Here is an 8,134-nt window from a genome sequence, read left to right on the forward strand (position 1 = left end):
ATATATATATATATATATATATATATACATATACACACATACACATGCGTAAGTATTTTTTGTATGAGTGTATATATACTCTCACATACGCTGAAAGGAGAACTCAGTTCATGATCTACACTGTCTGTCTTTCTGTTTTCGGCTGATGATTCACTGTAATATTCTTCTACTATTAAGAGTCGTATTATATTTGAAACTCGAAACTCCCTGTAACAGCGAACTAAGTAACAGTATTAGTTCCTAAAACCCAACACGTGCACAAACAAAGACACACGACAAATACCACTATTACGTACATCACCAGATCTGTAGATTTTAGAAGTCGTATCGTCATAATCAATAGATGATAGTTTACAGAGACATGCCCAAAGAGATTGGTGTAGAAATCTTCGATAGAATTTGAATTATAATAGCTAGTTTTATGCATCCTCCGCAGATTTTGATATTTTACTTTCTGAATAGTGTATGATGTCCTTTTTTTTGCTTTTAATGTGAGCTTTTGGTAACAAGATTTGCTTCTAGCATTGGTTGCCTATTTGTTGCAAAACCACGTGAAGTATACAAGCTCTTATTTCATTTATTGTTTTCACCGGAGATGAAAGCATGATAATGAAATATTCCTATATTCTTCTATTTCAAGCAAACGATATTGAGATCTATCACAAAATATTTCTCTAACATATGTATATGTATGTATGAATCTATTACTGTAAATATCTAACTAAATATGTGCGAACAGAAATGAGTAAGACTTTTTACGAAAATATATTTTCTAATCTATATATTTTAGAAATCTGTCCATGGAAGACACTAACATCTACTACAATCTATTTGCTATCTATAGTGATATATGGAGAAAGTATAGAAAAAATATAGGATGTATTCCATAGTGTTGCTTAGGCAATAAGCTACAGAGATACATGCATATATGCATACTTTCATAAATTTGTGCGTAGACATACATGCATACATACATACACACACACGCAAACACACACACACACACACGCACACGCACGCACACACGCGAACACATATATATATATATATGTTTATGTTAATAGTTATGGCCAAGCTAACATAGCAGTCCAGGAAAATAGGACGAATACTGCTGTTGATTAGGTCCAAGAGGCCATGGCCCCTTGGAACTAATCAACGGCAGCATTGACTGGACTGCCATGTTAGCTTGGTGATAACTATAAATATCCACCACTGCTGCCGTAGTCTCCTATAGAGAGATTTTAAAATATTTTATACATACATGTAGTCCATTCTTAGCTACATTAGTGACAATATGAATTTTTTCCATCTTTTTGCTGTGTTAAAGTATTTGAGAAGACTTATATTAATGTGTCTTAGTGGCTAAAATTCTATTTCTTTATTTGTACATCTGAAGATGACACTGCATTTCAATTGATGTAATGATTGTATTGTTCAGTTAAATGGAGTCGCTTGAGACTGTCGTACTGCATCACTACTTGATATCCTGTTGCTTATTTGGATACAGAGACACATATAAATGCTTGTGTGTGTGCGTTTGCGTTGTCTTTCATTTCGTCAAAGTTTCTTAATCAGGTCTATTTGTGCAGATGTTCAACTTCTACACTGAAAATGACAGTATCAGCTGTCCTCAATTTAGAAGTCTCTCTCAATGTATGGTACTTTGTTCGATTATCAGGATTATATTTTCTCAAAGGAAATCATGAGCTTTTAATCAGCGCCACCACAGTAGTGAAATATAAGTAGTGAATTAGCAATAATATCACTTGAAGTGCAGACAATATATCGCAATTACAAGCAACTGAAAGAATATAGCAACAGTTCCTAGCCTAATTACATACCAATGACAATATTTCTCAGAAAGACACTGTTGTTATATGACATTCGCTAGATAAAAGTGATAGCATTAAAGCTTTCCTCTTATTGAGATCATTTTCCAAAAATGATATCCAAATGTTCACAACATCAAATGTACAATTGTGTGATAGCAACGTACAGTTTAATATATGTATTTATATTATGCATTCCCGAAAGAGCAAAATGCATGATTATTACTGTCTCATTTGAAATATCGCCGGATAAAAGAAATAAGCGATCCTAAATTGGGATGAATTACAGTTCACTTGAGAGCGTGCAGTAGGATGTATATAAATGTATAAATGCTCGAATGTATTTCCTGATGAAGAAGCATGTTTCAATGAAATGAATTAAACATAAAATGCAGAACCTGAAAGTTAACAGTGATTCTGCTTGACATGCGTTGCGTTATAACAGGCCTTGAAGCTCTTTTGTTTGATATCCAAATATTCAGTTCACTGCCATATAATTATGCAGGCTGGACACCTGAGCGAAATAGATCGAATTTTCTAAATGTGTGGTCTTGTGATTCACAATATAGTATTAGATATTTAACAGGGCTAGAATTGTCTCATCAGCGAAACTAAACAGGTTTACATGCACAGGTATTTTGATGCTATTTGTCACTGATGTTCGACATCAATTATGTTATAAACATTGCATTATGTTCGGACCTTCTGTTAATTAGCGAGTAATATATTGCCAGCAGTATGCTTAACGTTTTCCAAACTTATTGGATTACATTATATTGATGAACGCGTTTGCTATTAGGAATGGCAGTGGGCTGGTAGATTCGTCAGGCAACTGGACATAAATACCCAGCCGTTATTATTCCGAATGTGTGTGTTTTGAATGTAGATCATGCAGAGATCTATTTTGCTTTATATCCCTCTCTGCATATAACATGGAGATGTACTTCAGATTGGTGTATACATAGAATTATTATAATGAAAACAAAAGGTACAATCGGTTTTGCAATAACTTTGGTTTCAATGTCTATCGACCGTTGCCTTCCTCTTCCTCCACTCTCACTCTCATCCTTTTCTCTCTCTCCCTCTTACTTCAACTTTAATACCATGATGATGGATGTTCAACCGCATGTTTTCCATAACACTTTGCTCAGAATTCCACATTAGAAATATAAAATTCCTAACAGGTAATATATGGTAAACCCTGTACAACAGATACTATAGAATAATGAATTTATTATTGCTTTAGAGAATTTGAAATATATTTCAAATTAAATTCTTATTTGATGATGATTCTCCGTCGATATCATGAGTAGGAGATAGCTGGATATTTTTAGGATATTCAACCTCAAAGACATTCTTTCAAGTCAGATATGAAAGATGCAGAACAATTTAATGCAGTATAATTATCCAAGTAGTCTTCTAATTCATACTGATATAAAAAGAAACGTATATCATATTATAGTTTTTTTCCCCGGGAATCTAGGTTTCCATCACTTCCTTATAGAATGACCAAAAGTCTCATGACTCCACAAAAACCACGCAACTGACAAAAAAAGTTGATCACTACAAAGGAAACAGTTCCACACACTGGGGAAAAGTTACTGAGTACAAGTAAATTCTGTGAGTTTTTAATTGATAAAGAAATTTTTTTAAAAATCATTCTTCGTTCTGTTTTGAAAACTGTTTATGAAGATGTGTTTAGAAAAATTAGAACATTATGACGAAATCGGATATTGTTTTGTTGCTGAAATTAGTGTTTGGAAGGATATGGGGAAAACACTGGATCTCAGATGCTTGAAATCAACATCGAGTAATGGTTAGGGCTGCTATGTTTAAGACAACTGTAAAATCAATCACCGTCACTGTATCGATCTACTAAAATATATAGGAGCACTCTAAACTTCTTTAATGTGAAATACATATTGGAATGCAGGCGTTGTGTTACAGCAAGATTTGTGTGTGTACACAGTAGTAGAATAATGAATGCCTTTTTCATTAGTTAACTCGTTACCCTAATTCCTTGGCCAGAAAACGAGCCAGATTTAAACACCATAGAGAATCAAGACATAACAGTTAAGTAGCTAATCAAATATTTGGACCAGTAAGAGGAAATGAAGTCTGCTACGGAGAGCAACAAGGATTCTATTAGACCTCAGCTGGGCGGCAGGCAGAATTATCTGTTTCGCAAGCAGGTGTATATGTAATCCCAGAAGCCAAAATAACTCTGAGCATTAAGTGACATTCCATACACACTTACCAAATTTTTACTAACTAGTCCGCTTACGTTTACAATGTTGAGATATTAGCGTATAATATTTGAAGATGTATGAATGTTAATGAAATCATAGATTTTGACTAATAGTAACAAAATTGAAAGTTAGAAAAGCAATTGAAATGATGACTTTGTAATGTTATTGGTAAAGGTACACACGTTTTGCATAGCATTGTTATTTTTGAAGAAGCACAGATATTTTCGAATGGAAAATAAGAAATGTTTTAAAAACAAAGCGGTTTATTCAATCAGTGATATAATTACACTTTCCTTCTAGCATCTTCTGCTATTTTGAGTACAGGGGTCTGGGGTTGTTATGATGAAAGATATTGAACTTATAGTTTGCAAATATTGGTCACTTCTACTGGATCACTGCATTTAATTTGTCCAGCTGGTCGAAGTACATATCCGAACTCATGCATTTGTTCGTAGAAAGAAGCTCGTAAATGGCAACGCTTTTCCAATTCGACCACATTGATAGCGTAACCTTTGTGGAGTAAAGTACTGCTGTGGATGCCTTTTTTTTTGGTTCGCTGCGCTTCCCTTCTGATCGTCATCGCTTCACATTCTTAGAGATAATACATGTCTTTACTCTCTCACCATTCTCATAATAATAGCGTTTTCTTCAAGTTTCTTCAATTGGTCGGTCATGGATAACCATTGGGCGAGGTTAGCCTTTTTCATTTACTGTGGCACACAGTATCGAACCTACTGAGATAACCAAGTGGATGCAAATGTTTGTTAACCATCGATTTTGGTATCTGGAGGAATGACTACAAAAATCCTAGTCGTATAATGGATCGCTCTAATTTGGCAGGCCAGAAAGTGGTGCATCTTAAACAAATTGCCTAACCTAAATCTTGGAAATTACTTTTGGTACACACGTTCGTTAACAGTATACTTAATGTATACATCGTATATCTTCCGAAAGGTCTCTGTTGATTCGTTGCCTTTCTTAAAATAGAAATGCATTAGGTGGCAATGACGATTACTTTGGTCGTCCATTTTCAAGATCATCCCAAGCACATAAATTATAACATATCACGTCGTGAGTTCGCATCGAAATATGAAGAAGTACTGAAACGTTCTTAGTTTGCAGTAAAAGAAAAATACAGGAGGACCAGCTGATTATGATTTTATTCAACATATTTCCCTCTCAGACTCACACACTTATTGGCGCGAAACCGATTGGTAAGATCAATGCTGATAGACATATAATACTATATACATTTCGGATAATATTAACAGACATACGATTGCATCTTTGCCCTGACTTATGGACTTTTCGACGATTTACGTATATATATATATATATATATATATATACATAACCCGTGATGTCATCTCCAGTTGTCACCATAGGCAGAATATTATCCTTATGGCTGACTTCAACTATCAATAGACTATGTTATCATTAACAAATTAGATATTATAAAGCTGCGTTCCATCTGAAACATACAAGACTACAAAAATCATCAGTGCCTAAGCATATTAATGTTCTGCCTTTGAACACTATTAAAAAGCAGGCTGAGCTTTCTATCAAGTTGGACACTGCCGTCAACTCTGTTTGATGTCAATGATGACATAGAATCATCTTGGAAGGCCCTGATTAATGGAATGCACTCTGCATCTGTAGAGGTTCTTGGACTTCCTGCTCGTAAGCATCAAGATTAGTTCGGCGAGAACAACACAGAAGAGGGAATGCCTACAAGAATTGCAGAGGTCAGGTCCAACATGCTCTGAGACAGATGAATGATGTTTGGTGGTCGTTCGAAGCTACTGAACTCCAAGAAGCTGCAAACAGAAAGGATTCTAAAGCCTTTCATGTTTGCCTCAATAAAGTGAATGTTCCTCAAGAACAATGTGGTCATCGAATGGAGATGGAGAGACATTATTGACTGACAAATGTGACATCCAGAAACGATTGAAGACCACTTTGAAACCGCATTGAACTCCATTTCAGTTACTAATAACGACGTCATAATGTCTGTTTCACTGCACACGAAAACACCAGAACTCTCTCAGGAGCTAACCTTCCTTGAAGTGGTGCGCTCTATTAAACACATCTCCTCTGTTAAATCACCTGGCAAAGATGTTATCGCTACTGAAATCTACATGTTTGACAGAAGTTTTTAAAGAAGCTGCATATCTTCTTCATAAACATTTGGAAGGTACACCATGTACCACAGCACTTCAAGGATGCCTCAGGTCAACATCTGTATAAGAACAAAGGAAACAGAAGTGTCTGTGATGATCATCGTGGAATATCGCTTGTGTCTATTACTGTAAGATTCTCGCTCGACTCATTCTTGACAAGATCATCAAATACGTTGTAAATTATATCTATCCAGAATCACACTGCAGATTTCGCCCTGTCTATGGCACTATGGACATGATATTTTCCCTCCTACAGGTCATGGAGAAGGTATGTGATAAGAGACAAGAGTTGTACTTGGTATTAGTTAAATTACTAAGATCTTTGACGTTGTTAACCGGCAAGCAATGAGGGAAGTTCTGAAAAAGTTTCCTATACCTGACACGATGTTGAATGTTATCATCTCCCTTCAAAAGGGAATGAAGGCTGCTGTTGTGTCTGGTGAGGAATCTTCAGCTTCTTCCGACGTTACAAACGAAACAAATGAAGGTTGTATTATAGGCCCTATTTTGTTTCCATTCTTCTTTTCAGTGATGCAGAGGTATGGTTTTGGCGACATACAAGTAGTGTCAAATTTCAGTTTCGAACAAGTGGTGGACTATTCAACCATCAGCATTTCAAAGTCAGAACACTGCTACATACTAGTGTCATTCGTGATCTACCTTTTGCAGATGATTCCGCACTCGTAGCAACCTCTTTAAAGGAAGCTCAAGAAGTTCTAGACAGGTGTTGTGCTGCATGTAAAGCCTTTGCTTTAACCATCAGTATAAAGAAGACGGAAGTAATCCACCAACAAATTCCTGACCTTGTTCTTAATATTAACAAATTCGAGCTGTCAAGCAGAGGCCACTCCTATACATTTTGAAGGGAAAAATCTAAATTAATTGAAGTCATTTACATATCTTGGTAGTAAATTGAATTTGAGTGATTACCTTGATGATGAAATCGTCAACCGTCTTGGAAAGGCAACCAACGCATTTGGTAAACTCCGTCATCGCCAATGAATGAAAGGGGCATGAAACTTGACACCAAAGTACAGGTTTATAAAGCAGGCATACTTACTACTCCCTTGTACAGCTCAGAATCGTGAATACCCTATAGATGACATATTTACCAAAGAGACATCTTCTACAAAGACTATCTGAGGACAATCTACAGTTATTCACTAAAAGACAAAGTTGTTAATGCCGACTTGTTTGGAAAGTGCATGATTGGTGGAATTGAAAGCTGCCTTATACAATCATAATTGCGCTGGGCTGGCTATGTCGTCAGAATGAGTGAGTAAAGAATACCCAAAATCCTCATGTACAGCAAGCTTGAGGGTAGGCACAGAAATGTTGGTCGACTATGTCTCAGATATAAGTAGGGATGAAGATAGCTCACAACACCTTTGACCGAACACACTTGAAACAAACAAAATGGAGATCGTTGTGTCAACACGGTATTAAAAATGTTGATACAACCAACATTAAAATGCTTCGTGGTAAAAGGGATGGGAGAAAAGCGGCTGCAAATATACCACCTGCACTGACCTGTAATACTCATGCTTGCAACATCTGTGGCCTTCTGTGCAAATCGTTGCGGGACTTCAATGCCACACTCGGCATCAGCATTATAACTGACAAAGAAAGAGTACGTTGTCGGAGCCTCATACGTTGAAACCGACTGGAGAATCTAGCATATATATATATGTGTGTGTGTGTGTGTGTGTGTGTGTGTGTGTGCGTGTGTGTGCGCGTGTGTGTGCGTGTGTGTGTACGTATGTATATATATATATATATGTGTGTGTGCGTATATATATATACATTTATACATATATATATGTATGTATATATATACATGCATATATATATAGATATAGATATACATACATGTACC

General features: G+C 36.0%; 1 protein-coding gene across 1 annotated transcript in view; it reads left to right on the forward strand.

The window, feature by feature from the left end:
* Positions 1-8,134, forward strand: part of LOC106873978 (uncharacterized) — a 1,133,216-nt gene that overhangs the window by 756,514 nt on the left and 368,568 nt on the right. The gene's annotated exons all lie outside the window — the stretch shown is intronic.

The sequence above is a fragment of the Octopus bimaculoides genome, chromosome 7, assembly GCF_001194135.2.
Source record: "Octopus bimaculoides isolate UCB-OBI-ISO-001 chromosome 7, ASM119413v2, whole genome shotgun sequence".
Classification (NCBI taxonomy): domain Eukaryota; kingdom Metazoa; phylum Mollusca; class Cephalopoda; order Octopoda; family Octopodidae; genus Octopus; species Octopus bimaculoides.